Here is a 22,001-nt window from a genome sequence, read left to right as displayed (position 1 = left end):
GCAAAGTGGAAAAAATGGTGTACTTTGGAAAATAAGCCAAATGAGAATGCAGTTGTCTACGTGTAGTTCTACATTCCAGACAGCCAGACCTTTCATAAACCCAAAATTTGGAGGAAGAGGGTCCATTAAGACAATCTTTCAGACATGGAATAGGAAGTGATTCTTATTTGGTTCCATATTATTGTAAAGTAAGTCATCTCTCTCACCTATGCAGGTTATTTAATAGTAATTTTGGATCCAGAGAATCCAAAAAAGACTATATTTTTTGTTGTCATCATGACAGTTGTACGATAATCATATTTTCATTTCCAAAAGCCAGATTATTGGTCTTAACTGAAGAGGGTAGCAAACACATTAAAATAGACTAAAGTTGTTTCAGAAATCTTGTAAGAGACAATACAAGGGAACGTATTTAGTATATGGATTTGTTAAGTAAGGCAGGTTTGTATTTATACAAGATGCCTATATTTGAAAACAACATGATAAAACTATGCTTTTTTAACTATTGTGTTAATATGTGTTACATTGTTATAATGAATACCTGAGCCTGGGTAAATTATAAATGTCAGAGATTTGGCTCATTATTTCACAGGCTGTACTAACATGACACCAGCATTTGCTCAGCTTCTGGTGAGCCCTCAGGAAACTTCTCCTCATGGTAGAAGGTGAAGGGGAAGCAAACCTGCCACATGGTGAGAGAGAGAGAAAGAGAGCAAGAGAACAGGGAAACAGGTGCCAGACTCTTAAACAACTAGCTCTTGCATGAACTGATAGAGTGATAACTCACTTGTTACCACAAGGATGGCAAAGTCATTTATGAGAAGTCCACTTTCATGATCCAAACACCTTCCACCAGGTCCACCTCCGACACTGGAGGTCACATTTTGACATGAGATTTTGAGGGTACACACATCCAAACCATGTCAGTTTTCATACTATAGTCAACCTAAATATATTATGTTTAATACATCAGTTTCTACTTTATACTTATAGATACTGATGAAAATACCCAGAGGAAAAATGATTCTAATATTCATGCAGTTAAAAACAAAACAAAAATTAAGTTATATATTAGTAGTTTGACAAATTATCAAATCCATAGACTTTTCATAAGGAGTAATATATCTCACTTTACCACAGTAAAAGATTGTAAGGTTGCATTTGTCTTAGGACATCAAAAGCTTTTACTTCCTTAAAATTGAACTCATAGGTTACTATTTCCTTCCAATTTTTGAAAATCTCAGAGCACAGAACACTCCACACACAAAAAAAGTGAGTATTTTTATCTTTTCTCTGTAAGATTCCCTTCAGAATCTATGTAAGGTTCTTTTCTGCCAAAGGAAGATATGCTTGCCTATAAAAATGTTTAAGTTGATTTTTCTTATAATATCAGGATCTATGAAATACTAAATTTACTATAGTTCCTGTCTCTTTTTCTATTCCAAGCAATGTTTTCAAACTAACAAACTATGGATTTAGCTTATTCTCAGCAATGCCCAAACAATATGAACAATCTTTTTATCTTATTGTTTGACAGCATGTATTGACCCATATGCCTAGTCAGTTTAAATGCACTATTGCACCATAATATATAAGATATAACTGCTCCCATAAGACTACACTGCTAGAAATAAAAACAGCACATTTCCAAATATGAAAATTATTTTTAAACCTCCCTTACTAATAGCATCATTTGAAAGATATTTGTTATCTTTAAATGAAACCTTTGAATTCTTTATAATGGTATGAAGTCTTTACTATTCTTAAAGGGATCTTTCACCATTCAGATGACCTTTGTTAGAATCCTAAAAAGTTTGGCTATTTTTGGTTTTCTTTTGTTAGTTTTTACATCTAAACAATTTTTCATTTGCACAAGAAGGGACTAGAGACCACACAGGCCTAGCATATTTTGGGGCATTGGTATTCCTTTTAATCTTTACCTTGTAGCTCATATCAAAGCTGTAATTGTTTGCTAGCCAGCAAAATCTAATGGCTCCCTCTGGTCAAAAGCTGTCAACAGCAATCTATCCAGCAGTGGGGGCATTGCCTGAAATAGAAAAAGCATCACATATGGTCATATTCCTTGGTGAACTACAAACAAGGTAAGGCTTAACATTTTCAAACACAAAACCATTACTAACTCCACATAGTAAGACTGGGGCACTAACATATCATTGCTAGAGAATTTTGCTTTTTGGTTCATTACTGTCCTGTAGGTCAAAGAATATAGCAAGATAGTACAAGTATTTACACTGTTTTCTTTTTTTTTTTCTTCCCTTGATTTCACAGTATAGCAATAAGTCTCTCTTAGATGTTAGATCATGATTTATTAGGTGTCCAAAAGCAAACCCGTACTCCAAAATGTATAAAGAAAACAGGCCTCAAATGATCAGTCCAGATTTCCTGCTAAGTGTAAAGACTGCTAAATTCATTAGGAAATCTAACAAAGAAAAATACTACGTTTTTTTTTTTTTTTTATTTGCTCCAAAAACTGTAAAGTTCTGTTTAGAAATTTCTGAGGTAGGTGGTTTATTTAACATTTGTATTATCACAATAGTATTGTATAATCCTACTGACACAGTTCAGTGTAATGACTCTAAACACCAAACCAGCTATCGAACATCATGCTGAGTTTCCCATCCAGGCTAATTAGAATTCTTGTCTTCTTAAAACATTTGCACTCTCGGCATTCCAGTGGTTTTTCCACTTGTGGCTGGGCCTTTGGATATTTCTAAATCAGAATGAGCTGCATGCCGCTAGCTTTACATGCCTCTTGGTTCCTTCTGCCCTCTCACCTGAATGTCAGAAATCTTTTAGTAATTCCTCAGAATGAAATCAAAGAGTTTCTCTTAGCTCAGTTTAGAGGCATCCAAATGGAAGCAGCAAACTAAAAAACAGAACATTCACCCAGTAGTTTTTATACATTCTAGAATCTCCTCTTTGTTAACCCACTTTATATAATATATAATATAGGATGGATTGTGGATTGTTCTCTTATTAGAAGCAAAATAATTCATATATAAATAAGCTATGCTGCACTTCATGTAGTGCATAAAATATGCGTTCAATTTCAATTCATCTAAAAGAATGATAACATAGGAGTAGACTTCAGGTAATAAAAGGAAGAAGAAAATAGTCTTGGATCAGTAGAAGAGGAACTCATTTTGTACACATTTGACATGAAGAATAGACAGTGTACAATGTAAAAGTAAGAATTTGTACTGCTCTCTGTCTATTATGAGACATAATAAGGTTCTGAAAGTTCCTGCAACAGAAGCATATGGTGTGTGTTTTTACTAACATTTTTCTAATGCAAAAATTTCCATGTACCACTGGTAGGAAATTCATTCCTCCATATAAAGTTTGGGCAACTCATTAAATGTTGTGTCCTTTTGTGAAAGTCTTCAAAGCATACAGGCCCAATTCCATTTCAGAGATTAATATAAGCAACTGATGAAAAGTTTTATTGGAATCTGCCATTGGTTTAATCACACTAATTCATCTCAGAGCTGAACTAAAAATGGGATAAGTCTTTAGTAAAATTCAAATGCAAAAGGATGGCTTTGGTTAAGTGAAAGTATGACAACATATTTGGTATTTTGTCTGCTTTCCTGACACATTTCGCCAAGGTTCAGTGAACTGGTAGTATGTTTTGCTCATTATAACATCTTCAAGTATTTCTAAGATGTCTGGGGTTTGGCATGCTCCAAAGATACCTTGCCAAGCTCATTTTCCACTATTATTTACACCCATATATTTTTTCAAGGAAACAGTTTGAATGTTTCTGATTAAATAGAGCTATTGAATGTACAAATGGCCCCATTTAATACACTATAAGTTACTTAATTCAGTTTTTGGGGGAAAAATAAAAAATAGTTTACATTTGCTAATAATTTAAATTTTGAGAGATTTGGATTGTATCTAACCTTAAATCAAAATATCGTTAAATCCTATAATTGAATAAGACACATTATTATCATGCTTAGCCTCCATGCCATTTTCCATTCATTTTGTCATCTCTGTCCGATTTACCGTATCTCATCCTATACAACATTTTAAGTACTTTAACATATGTATGTCATTTCACTACCAATGCTTTCCTGATTACCTTTTAAGTAATATAAGTTGGTAATAATAGTAATTGTTTACAGAGAAGGCTACAATTCCTCTTGCCAAAAACCATACCAAATAATAGGTGGAATTGTTTATGTGCTTTCCTTAGGCACTATATATTAAATAGTATATTAAATATAATGTCTAACTGTGTATAAGTATATATCACATGATACTGCAGATGGACAGAGAAGTGCTGCGTCGAGAAGGGTGGTTCCCTGGCCAAAGCTCCACCCTTGAGTCTGTGCCCACTGACCTACGTGAGGACAAGCACTTTTGTTTTCATGCCGAAATGTTGCTTTTCTAAGACCACCCTGGCCTACCACGCCCCCATAATCTATAAAAACCCCGAGATCCTAGTGGGCACAGACACAAGCGGCTAGATGTCTAGAGGAACACCCTGGCAGAACCCATTGTCAGATCCTGGAAGGCCATCCATAGAGGAATGATGCGGACGTCAAGGCAGAAGGAGAATCTGGTGGCTCAATTCCAACTTCCCACTCCATTCCCTGCTGTCCTCCCCATTCAACTCAGTGAGAGCTACTGAGAGCTACTTCCACTCAACAGAACTTTGCACTCATTCTCCAAGCTCATGTGTGATCCGATTTTTCCAGTACACTAAGGCAAGAACTCAGGATACAGAAAGCCCTCTGTCCTTGCGAATAGGCAGAGGTTCTAATTGAGCTGATTAACACAAGCTGATTAATGCAAAGGAGAAACAGATTCCAGTTGACTATTTTTAGAGTCTTCTAAGGAAAGAGACAACACAGGCTCCCAGAATATGTATTTTTTAAAACCCACGATAATCTAAACAAATTTGAAGTGCTTGTTCCTGAATTATTTTATTGAAACTTATCAGCATCTCCTCTATCAACATTTCTTTCCTTTTGAAAGGCACTCTACATGACTTTGTGGGAACCTATGGACAGTGTTCTTCAAACTGAGAGACATGTGTACCCTGGAATACATGCTTACCAAAGGAGAAGCTGACATGGACACTTTTTAGGCAGTCACTTTCCAGATCATATTCTCACTTTCATAGATACTATTTGCTAAAATCTATTTGCCTGAGAAGACACTTGCTATAAAGATGTTCTGTCAGTTCCCACACTTTCTGACCAACTCCCTGCCATCATTCATTCTCACTTACTTTGTACTACTAAACAAAAAACAATTAAATTTACTGTTGCCTAAGAAGCATCCTTTAACTTCTAACATGTGTACGAAAACTAAGACATTTGACAGATCTTGATCATGTCAATTTTTAGACTTCCCCAAAATTGAAAGTGTGCATGACTTTGCTGATTGGATAACAAATGCTTTTACAATTCAAGTGCTTTCCAATATTTGCTTTCAACAAAATTGAAAGATGGTCAAATACGGTTGTCAGTTAATAAATCATTAAAAGTAATGTTTGGTAAATGATCACAATACAGTTTCCACATACAATACAAAAGGGATTTAGGTAATTAAGTGATACAACTATGTTAGAATTCCTTGTATTCCCATCTATTTATTTATTTGAAATATGAAAAATGTTAGTAACTACTGACATTTCTGAAAATAAAAAAGGGAAAACAATTAAGGCTGCATCTTGGATGATTTTAGAAACAAGTCATATTTACCCATGCATGCATAAAATAATTAGAGGGGAAATATCCATGCTCTCATTAAAAAGTGAAAAAAAAGTTTAAAAATTATTTATCAAAACAAGTACTATATATATTCAATTATTCTATTAAAACTGAATACAAAAATATTTTTGAAACTCATAGTTTACAATTATCAATTTAAAAACTTTTTCACATATTTTTGTTGAATGTGATTTTATTTTTTTGCAATTTGCCTTGTCTGCCTAGAATAAGGGAACAAGTAAAAAGAAAAATTGTTTAAATCATTCATTTGTCAAGTAAAAAAAAATTGTTTAAATCATTCATTTGTCATTAAAATGTCTACTGATTATATGATGGTTTGATATGATTTGATATAATAAGTATTAATACTTGTATCATTATTAAGGCAAGTTTAGACCCTTACCTTAATAATGATATTATTAATATAATTATAAAAATAAAAGTAGAGGAAAACAGAAAACTACAGATAACTTTTTTAAAAATTAAGCAACTATAATTCTAGCTGCCATAACATATTTTCAATGTTTTATCTTATAGTTTGAGTACTATTTTTATAAAATATAGCAATCTATATTAAATCATTGATAAATTTTATTTTAAAATTATAAATAAATTAAGTTTAATTAAAATTAACTAATTAAATTTTGATGTATTCTAAATTTTATTTCTACAAATTTCAAGGAAAAATGTATGACAGAGGGATCATCAGTGTTAACTTGTTTAGTGACAAATTATAGTGCAATTAATGGTGGGTCAAACTGATATTACGTAAATTCTGCTATGATGTACTATGAAGGATATAATTTCATCAGTTTTTATTCTAGTCAAAAATGCTTCATTTGATTTTATAAAGCTTTTAAATTTAACTTCTAGCAAAATGAAAAATAAAGTCAAATACCTCAAAAGGAATCAAGCAGACAAACCCGAGAGGCAGGACATTCTTCTGGACAGCTGCTTCATTAATTTCAACAAGCTCATCTGACTAAAACTGGTACCTTATAATAGATATTCCAGAAATAGCCCAAATTGTGAATATAAATTTGGTATAAGACGAAGGTGAGACTTCAAGTCAGTGAGTAAAATATACTAGTTTTTAATAATTAAGATCTTGTGATGAAATAGCCATGTAAGAAAAATAAACAAATTTTGTTCCAGTCTTACCTATTACGCCAGAATAAATTTTAAATGGATTAAAAATCTAAAATGAAAAAACTATATACCAGTGCTAGGTAAAAACAAAGGTTAATTTCACTGTACATCTAGAATGGAGAAAAGTGTTCAAACTATGACAATTTATACACAAAACAGTAGAAAATATTGATAAATTTGTTCATATAAAAATTTGTAAATGCAAAAAAATTCAGTGTAAAAGGCAAATGAGAAACTGGAAATATGTAACGCACACAACAAAAAAAGTTAGAATGTGAAACATATTAATATCTTCTAAAAATAAAGAAAAGCCTTAACACTATAGAAAATAGGCAAAATATACAGATAGCTCAAAAAGAATGAAAATATAAATACCTTTAAAATATGAAAAAATGTTCTGCTTTGTTCATAATATGAAAACTGCAAATTAAAATACTCTGCGATCCAATTTCTCACATATTGAATTGGCTAAGATCCAGAAGATTGACAATGTCCTCTGTGGGTAAGGATGAACAAAACAGTCTCATACATTGATAACGAAAATGCAAAATGTTCAAAACCACTATGAAGGGAAATTTAATAAAGTCTAGCAACATTTATGCCTTTGTCTTGTGACCCAGCAATCCCACTTTGAAGAACATATCCCAAAGATATACTGACAAAAATATGAAAAAGAGAACAATATGTACAATGCCATTTATGCTGCAATATCTGAATTGTAAAAACTGGGAAAAAAACAAATGTACATAAGTATGATACTGCAGTTGGTTGAATAAACACAGTATAGTAACACAATGGAAATCCAGATAATACTAAAATGACAAATGGAATACCTCAACAAACTACTAAGAAGTTTTCTCTAATATATATTGTTAGATATAAAAAGCAAGTTCAAGAAAAAATGGGTATAATATGTGATCGTTTAAGAAAGAGACAACATAAGCAGGATATTATGTATAAATAGCAAAATATTAGGATATAGACAACATGTATTGACTAGGTTAATATATGCATATGTATATCGGTATGTTAAAAGCTGGAAAGTAATTTTAAATTTAGAAAATATAGAGATAACGACAGGGCATGGTGGCTCACACCTGTAATCCCAGCACTTTGGGAGGCCAAGACAGGTGGATCACCTGAGGTCAGGAGTTCGAAACAAGTCTGGTCAACGTGGTGAAACACCGTCTGTACTAAAAATGCAAAAATTAGCTGGGTATATTGGTGTGTGCCTGTAATCCCAGCTACTCGGGAGACTGAGGCAGGAGAATTGCTTGAGCCCGGGAAGCAGAGGTTGCAGTGAGGCGAGATCGGCTACTGCGTACCAGTTTGGATGACGGAGCAAGATTCCGTTTCAAAAAAAAAAAAAAAAATATATATATATATATACACACACACACACACATACACACACACGGGAAAAGGAGAGACAAGGCTTAGAGGGAAAGAAATAAGAGTTGGCCTTCTCCGACTATACTGTGTTTTGTAGATTTGTATTCTATATCCATGAAAATGTATTGCATAATTCTAAAAAATATTTTAAGTGGGGAAAAAATAGTAATTCCTAAAACCTGAAACAAAGTGAAGCAAATTAAACTATATATTGAATTGATGATAAAACCACACATAGTGAAATTATTCCAAATGCCTTTAAAATACAATAATTTGACTGTATACCCCTATACATACAGCACAAGGAAAAAAACCATTTTAAAAATATTAATAGACTGTATTCAATAGATTTTTTAGTCTACTACATGTGATTCATTATATTAATACTTTTATTCTAACACATGTAATTACATATGCAAACACATGTACAGGAAATGTGTGTGTATATGTACATGTCTTTTTAGATACTTAAAAAACCCATATTCACACGTTTACATATACATAGTATGTATATTGATGTTATTATGTTATATTTTTAAAAGAGCACTTTTTTGCTTTTTTGTTTATAGTTTTAATTTTCATTTTTATGAATAAATAATTGTACATATTTATGGCATACATGTGAAAATTTGATATTAGCATACAAGGTGTAGATCAAATCAAGATAATTCGGGTATTGATCACCTCAAGCATTTGCCATTTCTTTGTGTTAGGAACATTCTAATTCCACTGCTTTAGTTATTTTGAAATATACATACATTATTTTTGACTATAGTTATCCTACTGTGATATCAAACACTATTTCTTATTCCTTCTATCTAAGTCCATTTTGTTTCCACTAATCATATGCCTTCATCCCTCAAACCCCTGCACTACCTGTCCCAGCCTCCAGTGACCATCATTCTATTCCCTGAAAGAGCACCTGTCTTACAGATATATAACTGTAGTTTTACAGATAAAGTGATATGAGGCCAGGCGTGGTGGCTCACGCCTGTAATCCCTGAACTTTGGGAGGCCCAGGCGGGCGGATCACCTGAGGTCAGGAGTTTGAGACCAGCCTGACCAACATGGAGAAACATAGTCTCTACTAAAAATACAAAATTAGCTGGGTGTGGCAGCTCATTCCTGTAATCCTAGCTACTCAGGAGGCTGAGGAAGGAGAATTGCTTGAACCCCGGAGGCGGAGGTTGTGGTAAGCCAAGATTGCACCATTGCACTCCAGCCTGGGCAACAAGAGCAAAACTCCATCTCAAAAACAAAAAAAACAAAAAAAAACAAAAAAAAAAAAGAGGAAAATGATATGATAATATTAAGACTAGGATTTACTGCAAATAATTTAGTTTTGTTTTATGCAGGGACAGGAAGTATGTCTTTGGGGATAAAGGATTGACTTGAGTTAACATATGTTGAAATTAGCTGATGAGTACACAGGAAGTCATCCTATTCTATTTTATAAATGTTAGAAGTTCTCAGTGATAAAACATTTTTAAGAAGAGACAGTAGAAACAAATCCTAAATTAAGAGATTTAAGGAACGTCTAATAAAGAGGAAAGAAGATTAAGAAACATTAAAAGCAGAAACAGCCGGGTGCGGTGGCTCACGCCTGTAATCCCAGCACTTTGGGAGGCTGAGGTGGGCGGATCATGAGGTCAGGAGATCGAGACCATCCTGGCTAACACGGTGAAACCCCATCTGTACTGAAAATACAAAATATTTAGCTGGGTGTGGTGGCGGGCACCTGTAGTCCCAGCTACTCGGGAGGCTGAGGCAGGAAAAAGGTGTGAACCCGGGAGGAGGAGCTTGCAGTGAGCCAAGATCACGCCACTGCACTCCAGCCTGGGCCATAGAGCGAGACTCTGTCTCAAAAAAAATAAAAAAGTAAAAAGCAGAAACAATATTTTGTCTGGAACTAGCCACTGATTTGAACATTTTGGAGTCCATTAAGATAATTTAAATGTAAATTATGTATTTAAAAGTTATAATTTTATAGAAATAGAGAAATGAAAATAGATGCTGGTGGGAAAAAAAAAAACAGGTCGCAAGAGAATGTAAGATAAGATCAGAAAAAGAATAAAATATAAATACTTACACATAAAAAAATCCAAAATTCAATATACTAGTTATACTTTAGATTGGGAAAATATTAATTTTGTTGCTTCATTTATTTTCTACAATGTATATTTACTATCAGTAATAATAGAAATTTGTTTTATTTAAAAAATAAAACATAAATTCAGTTTTTCTCAATTTTTTCTATACTAGAGTCAGTGATATTTTTCTTTTACGTAAATGTAAAACATTATTATAATCATTAAAATTATTCCCCTTATCTTTCATTATATCTGAGAATATAAATCCTTTGTATTAAACAAAAAGAATATTTAAGAGAAATAGTATCAATCAAATTGAGTCAAAACTGGTCTTAATTATTTATTATTTTATAATTTTAAATATGTAAAATATCTCAAACCACTCTTTGTTGAAAGACCGTGATTTTCTTGAAGTTAGTTTATCTTCTACCAAATGCCACTTAATGCTACACTTACTTTTATGCAAATAATATTTTCTACGGGGCATAAGTGGTGATGCACATGGAATTTTATATCTGCTTGTCCTTTTCTATATAAAATAGAAAATACATTTTGCATTTTTATATAAATAGTGAAAAGAACTTCATCATTGCTAAGTGATTTTTAAAAGTACTTTTTATATACTTGTTACTATAAAGACATACTCAGCGATCCAGCTCACATATTACCTTATCAGACCAACACAATTTATTACCATAGTCTATCCTGTATATTGTAAGCTAAACTGCAAAGTATGAGGATAGTTGACAGGAATTTTACATGGTCCAGTGACATACATGCTAAGAAAGAAATGACATATTCTGGAAGATGGAGGTGTGCTTCCCTTTCTAGCAATTTCCTTCTTTCAATACATTTTTCTTTATTAAAATTATTCATTAATTTGTTTTATGCCTATCATGCGTTGCCCTTCACTTTCATGGCCTGCTTCTTGCATTTCCCTTTCAAATTAAAATTGGAATTAGAAATATATAAAGGGTGTGTGTGTGTGTGTGTGTGTGTGTGTGTGTGTTATCAGTAATGGTTACTAATATCCCCGTAGTTGTAAGTCTAAAACCAATTTTAAGTACCAGTCCATTGGCAGACTGACTGACAATGTCTTTTCAGTCAAAAAGAGTAGTAAGTCTTTTTTCATCTTGTTTCTCACCCTGGTAAGCAATAGCTCTTGGTAAGCAATTGGCTGCATTCATTGTCATCAGTTGTAGCATGTGTTATTGGAATTTCGTTCTGCTTAAGGCTTCTGCATGTTTGAAAAATTATTAGGTTTCTGTATTGTGATTTAGATGAAGGTCAGTTTGGCCATAACTTTTTTATAGAGACTTTCAGGGTCCAGGTTTACTACTTACTAAACACTTCTAAATAAAGTATCCTTTATAAACATTACATCTTAGAGAAAAGTGTGAACCTTATAAAAATGATGCAAGTGATTTTAATAAAGGGGGCTACAAAAAAGGGAAGCTATAAGCTGCCCCTCTTTTCACTCTGACCCCATCTGTTGTAAATGAATAAAAGCACAAATTGGGTTTTATGCTGAACACTTTAAAGTCAGTAGTGGTTTAAAGTTATAAACAAATGAAAACCAGAAGGAGACTCAGAAGTTATGTGAACCTATGTGCTTGAAGATGCAAGTTTCTTCCAGGTAATTATAGTGAGAAAAGTGGTGACAGAAAGAAAAAACAAAAAGAGCTATTCCAATATACCCAATCACTTGCTTGTATTTTGGAGTCAGTCTGTGAATAATTCCCCTTGGGTCTGGGCCAAATGAAAACTAGAACATAATATTTAAAAATTTTTACAAAGCTACATTTATTTTCTTTAAGGACTTTTTCATTATTTGTCTAAGAAGCTTTTTTACTGTTTCTGGTGTTAAAATACCTTTTCTTTTGTGAAATGATTATATATAAGGTCATTTTGTTTTTTGTTTTTTGTTTTTTAACTTTTCACTTACCCAAATTACAAAACTTAGTAGCTATAGTTAATTAATATTTATTTTTGAAATGTACTAAGTGAAATTTAAGTCAGAGAACCACAAAATTAGTCTATTTACTGATATACAAGTTGTTTACCCAATGTTAAGCTTGTGTCTAACCTCTCTAACATTCCCAGTTGAGGTAATAGACTAACATGTGAAATATCAGGCATGGAGGATTGAGTATCTCTACCATTGAGAAACTCAAGAACGGAAAAGGAAAGGCATTTAAGGATATGGTTTCCTCCACTTGGAAAACCACCCTATAAATTCCCATATTTTTTAAAGGCCCTACTCATTTGATATTTGTATTCTTAAGTATTCCAGGCCAACCCACTTTAGGCTAGGATTCACCTCTCTGTACCCCATTTTTTTTTTTTTTTTTTTTTTTTTTTTTTTTTGAGACAGAGCTTTGTTCTGTTACGCAGGCTGGAGTGCAGTGGCAAGATCTCGACTCACTACAAACTCCGCCTCCCTCCACCCAGATATTTTTATAAGGAATATATGCTCTTTAAAAACAGCTTGGCTTGAAGTGGACATTTATCAATTCAACTGTTGGCTGAGCCAAAGTGTATTTATCTTACCGCCCAATTTGGTTCTTGATTCCAGTTGCTATAGAGTTTTCCTATGTCTCATCTCAATGGGAAAGAAGAAACTATTCCAGAGCAGTCACACTGGGCTCTGTTTGTTGGCCTTGTTTTCTGCCAATGTATAAACAGGGCCTCTAGGTTTTAAATGTTAACTAGGATCTGGTTACTAAATTCAGACCTAATCCTTTTTCCCACTAATTTAGGATAATTAAAAAAAAAAAAAAAAAAACAAAACACCTTTTTTATGTTATGAAGACTCATGTAGCATTACAGCTTTTACAAGATCTGCTATCAAATATAATAAATAATTACAAATCTTAGAGGGCAGAAAAAGTTTAATTTTTAAGAATTGATTGGAGTATTACCTTGATAGGTCTTCAATTTGTGAAAAAGCAGTTTTATGTAAGTGCCTAGACTAGAGAAGCTAGCTGAAAATGCAAATGTAAAGAGGAGGCCTGGCACGGTGGCTCATGCCTGAATCCCAGCACTTTGGGAGGCCGAGGTGGGCAGATCACCTGAGGTCGGGAGTTTGAGACCAGCCTGACCAGCATGGAGAAGCCTGGTTTCTGCTAAAAATACAAAATTAGCCAGGCATGGTGGTGCATGCCTGTAATCCCACCTACTTGGGAGGCTAAGGCAGGAGAATCACTTGAACCCAGGAGGCAGAGGTTGTGGTGAGCCCAGATTGTGCCATCGCGTTCCAGCCTGGGCAACAAGAGTGAAACTCCATCTCCGAAAAACAAAAAAGAAAAAGAAAAAAAAAGTAATAAAAATAATACTAAAGAAAATGTAAAGAAATGTGTAATTTGTAATTTTCCATGAAGAAATATACACGTGTCTGGGATATTGTGAATTTAGAGATGGCCCCATAAGTGAAAAGAATATTTTTTCAGTGTGGAACTGACCTCACCTTTATATTAAAGAAGGCTACATAATGTACCAGTTTCAATTATGTGCTGCTCATTGACGCAGCACTATTTCTTGTACCTCAACTGTGTTTCCCTTTCTCCTCAATCTTTAGTAGAAGTCTCCTACACAATAGATGGGCGGAAGAGGGACTGATTTGCGTGACATGAGAGAAAAGACAGAAACAGCCATATGTAGAAAGACTTGAGGAAGATGAAGAGTTTGTTGAGAAGCAATAAATAGGGACCGTATATGATCAGGCACAAAGTTTAAGCCCCTTACTAAACCCAAGGCATGTTGATGGGAGCTAGGATGTGAAATGGTGTTTCAACCTAATTGATACTTAGAACAAAAAGGATAAGGTACCTTTAACATCCTGGACAACCTAAAAGAATCTGTGTCACTAATATATATGTTTCTGGCATGACATACAGAAAAAAAAAATGCCACTTATAATTTGTTTTAAACTGTGTTTTGTTTTTGTTTTTGCTTATATTTTTGTTTTGCTTGTTTTAAAATTTCCTGTATGTTTTCCTTTATCAAATGGAGTTTACTGACTCTTTTGTTTGGTTTCATCAACCTCAAACCAATAAATTTATTTATTTTTATTTATAAAAATTCACTATTAATGCCAACAACAATATTCAAAGACTATATAAATTATAGCAGACACTGTACCATTATTGCAATTTTTGTTAAACATGGTGACAACTTCCATTTAGTTTACCCAAAGTCCAGGACTTTCAGGAGTGCTGTGATCTGAAAGTGTGTGTCTTCTCCAAATTGATACGTAAAAATCCTATCAACTAAGGAGATGATATTGGTAGGTGAGGCCTTTGGGAAGTATTTGGGTCATGAAGACAGAGCCCTCATAAATGTGATAAGATCCCTCAGCTTGTTTGCAAGCTGACTTCATGTGAGGACTAAGTAAGAAGGCACCAACAATAAACCAGGAAACAAACCCTCACCAGACACCAGACCTGCTGGCTCTTTGATCTTAGACTTAGAAAAGTGAGAAATGTATTTCTGTTGTTTATAAGCTATCTGGTCCATGCTATTCTGTTTCAGCAATACGAATGGACCGAGGCAAGGGTCAGGAGAGTACTGGAGCATGTCTTCTGTACCAGGAAAGGCATAGGTATTTATGAAGGGCACAGCAAGGATTTAGTCGTGTCTGTGCAGCACTTCTCAACATTCCTTAAATGTCATGGCAACTCAGAAAATGATTCATTTGTTGTTTACACTGCATACTTGGGCAAACACAAGAGGATTGTCATGACATCCTCCTGAGACATCCTAGATCTCACACAACAGACTCCAAAAAAAGATAAATATTTGGGCATCTTAAAACCCATTTTTGGTGTACCAGTTAAATCCCTGGTACAATTTCAGCAGACTCTCAATATTGACACACCTTAGGATTTGATATTCTAAAGAAACCACATATCTACTTGCAGTGTGGCCTTGTGCCTAAGTTTTGTCCTTAAGAAATGCCTTAGTCCAGCAGTATAAACAGACTGATGAGTTGGTGTTTAAAACCAGGACATAAAGAATTCTCTTAAAAGCAAATTTGCAAGTGAAACTATTCTCATCCCTATAAACAGAGCAGTAACTCTTTTGTGGTGCTTACCAACTATAAGCAAGTGAATAAATAAGATCAATTCTTAGGATGATGATTCCCTGAAAAAAAAAAAAATAAATAAAGCAGAGTAAGGCATTCACAAGTGACTGGGGTTCAGAGTCTGCTTTAGATTGGACCGACATGACAGGGCTGTCTCAAGATCACCTGAGACTTGCATGATTCCCAACAGTGGTGTATTTTCTGGGGGAATTAATTACCTTCCAGCTCAGGATACAGCAAGCTCTGAAAGTGGAGATAAGCTCAGCACAGTTAATGATGAACAGAAGGAGGGCTAATGTGGCTAGTGAGAGTGGGAAGGAGTGGTAGGAGATGAGGCAAGCTGGGGGCACATCAACCAGCATCACAGTACAAATTTGGATTAGATCCCAAAATTAGAGGGCTTGTAACTGGTAAACTGAAATAATCTGACTTACATGTTTAAATGATCACTGTGTGGGAAATGAATTGCAGAGAAGCAAGAGTGGAATAAAGAAGACTGGTTAAAAGACTATTAGAGCAATTGAGGCAAAAGGTGATAGCTTAGACCAGAGTGGTAGTAGTAGAAACGAAGTCAATTGAAAAATTTTAGATGTATTTTGGATAATGTATCTTCCAGAATCAGAAAGTCAAAATTGTTAGAGTCCTAGAGTAAAAAAGCAAACCGAATCAAAGCACAGCACAACACACACACACACACACACACACACACACACACACACACAAAATTGAGAAGTGTTATTTGGGTTGAGTGAAAGGAAGATCCGTTTTAGGATTGATTCTCCCAATGTTGGACTTTATTTATTTTTTTCTTAATGATTTAAAGACTCACAAATACATCTTGGTGGATGTAAAACCTACAATCTTGTCACATTGGTCATCTGTTCATTCTTTTTCTCTGAGGAGAAACTGTTTCTCTTCCATGATCCATTTATCATATGGGTCATTATGACCCATCTATAGGCAATTCTCAGAAAACAACATTCTCATTTTAGGCATGCCCCACAGAATATATTCCTGGTTTATACTCTCCTAGTAGAGTATAAACACACAAACACAAACAATAAAACTCTATTTTAATATCCATATTCATCAGGTAATGGTCAGGAAGTAGCATTTTAAGTATGTATTTTATATATTTACATGGTATTATATTTCTTACACGAAAGTGTTTTACCATGTTTCAGTTACATGGTATCGCGTGAGAGTCTTGGGTTAACATGTAGCCCATTATAATTTTTCCAACTTAACAGAAAATACATTCTGTGTTAGGCTGAATAATACTCTCTAGATACTATAATAAATCCAAATTTCTGTAACTTTTAAATGTTTCACTATTTGGAAAAAAGGTCTTTGTAGATATGATTAAGTTAACGGTCTGGAGATGAGGAGGTTATTCTGAATTATCTGAGTGGACCCTAAAAGCAATTACATGTATCTTTATAAAAGTGAGGCAGAGGTAAATTAGACATGCATAGAGAGGAGAACACTCTGCACAGGGAGACAGAGGTTGGATTATATGGTCACAAGCCAAGGAATGCTGATAGCAACCAGAAACTGGAAAAGACAATAAATGGATTATCCTGTAGAGCCTCCAGAGAGTGCAATGACGCTAACACCTTGTTTTGGGTCCAGCGATACTGATTTCAGATTTCTGGCCTGCAGAACTGTGGGAGAATAAATTTCTGTTGTTTTAAGCCACCCGGTTTGTGGTAATTTGTTACAGCAGCCACATGAAACTAATATAGGCCCCCAGTTAGTATTTTCATGCAGAACCTATGAATTTTCAAAAATGGATTCCTAATGTTCAGGAAATGATGTGATGTATATATTTCTGTTTCTTGGATGAAAGTCTACTTTTATAACGTATATGTTTTTATGGACCCTCTAGTTGATAAACTTCAACCACAACTTCTTACTCTGCATTCAAAAATGAACCTGTATTACCAGGTTCTATTGTGAACATAAACCTTTGATCCAGAATTTTTTGAGACTTTGCTTCTGTCTATCCCATTATCATCTATCACCTGAAACTACCTGGCTGAAGGTGGAGAGTGTTTTATATTGAAGAGAGCTTTGGGGTATTTTTCAATAGAAAACCAAACTCTAATTGAATCAGATAACCCGTAGAGGGTCAATTAAGCATCACACCACACTTCATGGAAAGAACACTCAGTAACCTCTTTGGAAAATAGTCTCAAGCAGAATTGATTTGTTGTATTGCCACCTCTCATTAAATATTGAATCTTGGTATTACTGCTCACTCCTATTGCCACTCCTGGTCTATTTGTTTCTCACTAGTTATGCTGGTGCACTCCATTATTTGCAGAGATCCAGAACTCTCCATACCTCAGCGTGTAAGCTCAGCCTCCCACTGGATTTAGATAGAGTATATTCCTCCTCACCTCAAGTCAGATACTTACAGTATTCCCGGCTGTAATTAATGACTTCCCAAGGAAAATCTGACTCCCATGCATGATGTATGGTCTTTCTCCATGAACCTGACAAAGCAGTCAACAACAGCACAGTATTCTGAAGTAGAAGCAGCAGTAGTAGCACTACGTAAAGGCAGCCTACTCTGGGGCCAGGCAGCGTGTGATGCATTCATTGTAGAATGCTCCATTATCAAGCAAGCCCTGCTGAGTTCCAGCTGCATTAGGAGGTGGCAAAAAAAGTAGAAGCTGTTATTTTGGATGACAGGAAAGCTGAGTTAAACTCCCCTCTTGTGTAGTACTACAAAATTGTCATAGGCAAGAAAAAAAAAAAAAGATGATTTTTGTGTCATAGTCATGATCTAATGAGGGCCAGGACCTATGAATAAACTACTAAATATAAAATATTCAAAAACAGTTTTCAAGAGACTATTCTTTTTTCAATAAAGGAAATAATTATCTTAACTAAATTATAAACTTAATAAGAAAAAAATAGTTTATATATCTTAATGGGTAAAAGTATTAATATCCAATCTGACTTTGTCACTTACTTGCTAGGTGACATTGGGCAAATTACATAATGTCATGCGCGTCCGTGTGAAGAGATCACCAAACAGGCTTTGTGTGGGCAACATGGCTGTTTATTTCACCTGGGTGCAGGCGGGCTGAGTCTGAAAAGAGAGTCAGCGAAGGGAGATAAGGGTGGGGCCGTTTTATAGGATTTGGGTAGGTAAAGGAAAATTACAGTCAAAGGGGGGTTGTTCTCTGATGGGCAGGAGTGGGGGTCACGAGGTGCTCAGTGGGGGAGCTTTCTGAGCCAGGATGAGCCAGGAAAAGGAATTTCACAAGATAGCATCATCGCTTAAGGCAAGGACCGGCCATTTCCACTTCTTTTGTGGTGAAATGTCATCAGTTAAGGCGAGGCAGGGCATTTGCACTTCTTTTGTGATTCCTCAGTTACTTCAGGCCATCTGGGCGTATACATGCAAGTCACAGGGGATGCAATGGCTTGGCTTGGGCTCAGAGGCCTGACACATAATGTTTTAAAACTTCTGTTATTTCATCTTTAAAATGAGCATTTACTCAGGATTAGATGATACATATGAAGTAGATAGAGCAAAATCCGGAATTTGAAAACAAAGGTTAGTCACTGACGCTATTACTCCTCCTGCTCCCACTCCTACTACTGTAACAAATACTATTTGATATTCTCATGGTGTTTAGTATTAATCATGCATGTTTACGTCATGGAATTATTTGCAAGCTAAAACCAAATTAAGACAAGCGAAGAAATTAAAGCATCTTTGTCTTATCAGAAATAAGGTGTCAGAGCCATTAAAAAGTACCAAGACTTTGTTTTACCTAAGCACGTAATGAAATAACAAAATTCTTACCAGGAAATTTAGATTACAATATTGGAGCTATCAAATCCATGCTTTGGAGGCAAGGCACAACCAGTAATGTTAAGAAGTCTGTTGACAACTATACTTGATGTTCTTCTACCATAAACATTTAAAAAGAAAGTACTCCTCTTGCTTGAGGCACTGTAAATAAAAGATAGCTGTTAACGAGTTATCTGAATTCCTAGAATACCACAGAAGGAGGAATTACTAAATAACAAGAGGGTTATTTTGTTTGGTTTTGATTACTGCCCCTCCGCCCCATGTCTTCAATTTATGTCCTAGCACTGTCATGGAGCACAGGAAAAATGTAGCAAGAGAAAAAAAAAAAAAAAAAGATATAAACATATTAAAGGAATTAAACCTTGTCCTAGTTTAAATGCACAATTATGTTGCGTTTGGATTATCCATCATCTGGTTCCCAACCCAAAAGTAATGGCCTAGCTTTGTTACTCTCCCTTGTTCTTCTGTTTTATTCTTTTTTTTCACACATGGGCTTACCCTTATAACACTGGCAAATTACTTTCTTCTCCTGTGTTTCATTCCACCCATGTGGAAAATTTTCCTGAATTTGAAAACTGGTATATTTACATCTTGACAGTAAGTACCATGTCTTACCATCTAACTTTTTTAAGATTTCCTTTTTTGGTTAGTCTTATTTAACTTTTTTGACTCCCTCAACTTCCTCTGACTTGCACATTTAAATTTGTCATTGATGCTGTTATACTAGATTCAGAATTTTAACTTTAACTTAATGCATTGGAAGAGGAAAAAACAAGAATGAAAACACAAATGTGATGTTTTTATATTGATTTATCCTTTTCATATTTACTTTTTATTAAATTTCAGTTTTAGTAACTATTTTGCTATTTAAAATTATTTGGACTCACTATTTTTTTTTTTTTTTTAACCAGTTTACCAGGGATAAGTAATATTGTGTGCACCATGACAAAATTATACCCATTGAGAGCCCAAAGATGACAGGTGATGATTGTTTTCTAGGAGATATTTTACTAGTAGCTTACCTAATGAGGGGATCTAATTTATAATACTCATATTGGTAGCTGCTTTATATTCATTAATTCTGTATTTTTCAAAGTCATTACCCAAGTAATACAATTATTCTTATATTAGAAATGAGGCAACTTATTGCTATTGCCAAATCTGACTTCAGAGCCTATTGTTTTCAGTCTCCCGAGATTCTCTCTGTCATGGAGTCTGTCATGGAGTAACAAGGAACTGCAAATGGAACAAATACATCATGTATCTGAAGACACAAAAAAGATAAGAAATATGTGGGCACAGCACAATGCCTAAAAAATAATGACTAGCATTACCTATTGGGTAGTAATGATCCAGAGCTTAAATAAAGTATAAACTTAAATGGAATTATAAATTCCAATGGTTCCTCCCAAGCCAACAGGCCAATAGAACAATTCAAGAACAACAATCTTACTTAAATCAGAACGACATAGTAATGGTTTAGTACAGCTAATTAACAAATGCATTAACTCCTATGGATTTATACATGAAAACATCATGTTGTATATGGTAAACACATAAAATTGTATCTGTCAATTTAAAAAAGAAAAATAAAAGAAATAGTTTATGGTAGAAAACGACTACTTTGGAAATAGTTGTATGTTTATTGTTTGTTCTTTTGTTTGGAGGCTTTCATAAGCTCATTCATTCAGTCATTCATTTGATATATATTTTTTGTATCCTTACTACGTGTAAGTTATTGATTGTTCTAAGTGCTAACGCAAAGTGTTAGTTTATATATAAAATGTATTTATCTTATTCAAACTAGGAATGGGTTTCTTTAAAAGATGTTTTACTCTAAATGTAAAATCACCTTTATCAAAAACAGTAGAAGAGTACCAGAGCCCATATCTTAACTGCAGTCATATAAAAAGAAAGCTGCCAGACAAAAAGCTTTGGATTGCATCATTAGATAATGTCTGAGTGTGCGGTGGCAAATATAAAATAAACAGTAGTAATCATATATTCAAGCAAGCATCATTGAAAGACAGAAATGACAGACCTGGAAAAGTGTGTAAGGGTAAGAGCAATATAGTAGTATATATTAGTTTACATCAAGGGGTGGAAATGTTTATACACAATTGTGTGTGTATGTGTGTATGTTAATGTGTATAGCATCCTTAGAAAAGTCTGTAAACAGATTCCATGGGTGAATTTTCCTTAATGATGTTTAGGAGGGTATTTTCTGAATTTTCAAAGAATATGATTTAAATAATTTGGCCAAATAGCAAGAAAGTTACAGCATCTGGTTTAAACTCATCTATCATGCACAGTAACATGAATAAATGGAGACATTCAGCACTATACACACAACAGAAATTGTGTTCTCCTATTGATATAATTAAATACTCATAGAAGCCTAAACGCATAATAGCTTCCAGACCCTTTCCTTAATGCCAAAAATCAATGGCTCCGCTTCCAATGAACTTGATAGGCATATGTTCCTAGTCAGAACCATTGTGAACCCTCTCCAGTTTCTAAACATTTATTGCTGGTACTGTAATAATAAACATCTTGCATTTATAAGATGTAATGTTGCCTAGAATTTTTCATTTTTCAAGAATGCAGAGCACACTTTCTAATGGCTCTCATATGTCCAGTGTGCCCACGAACAATTTGTCTTCTGAGTGGAGTGTTAATCTGACACCTCAAGGACAGACCTGTTTTCA

The 22,001-nt window shown here is 34.3% G+C and overlaps 1 long non-coding RNA gene across 1 annotated transcript in view; it reads right to left on the bottom strand.

Annotated features, from left to right (window-relative positions):
* Positions 1-19,415, bottom strand: part of LOC126951260 (uncharacterized) — a 51,634-nt gene extending 32,219 nt beyond the window's left edge. The window contains exons 1-2 of the long non-coding RNA XR_007724406.1: positions 19,285-19,415; positions 1,941-2,047 (exon numbers count right to left, since the gene is read on the bottom strand). This is a non-coding gene — a long non-coding RNA (uncharacterized LOC126951260). The remainder of the gene's footprint in view (positions 1-1,940; positions 2,048-19,284) is intronic.
* Positions 19,416-22,001: the final 2,586 nt, after the last annotated feature.

The sequence above is a fragment of the Macaca thibetana genome, chromosome 3 (assembly GCF_024542745.1).
Source record: "Macaca thibetana thibetana isolate TM-01 chromosome 3, ASM2454274v1, whole genome shotgun sequence".
Lineage (NCBI taxonomy): Eukaryota > Metazoa > Chordata > Mammalia > Primates > Cercopithecidae > Macaca > Macaca thibetana.
This window is presented reverse-complemented; position numbering and strand designations above follow the sequence as displayed.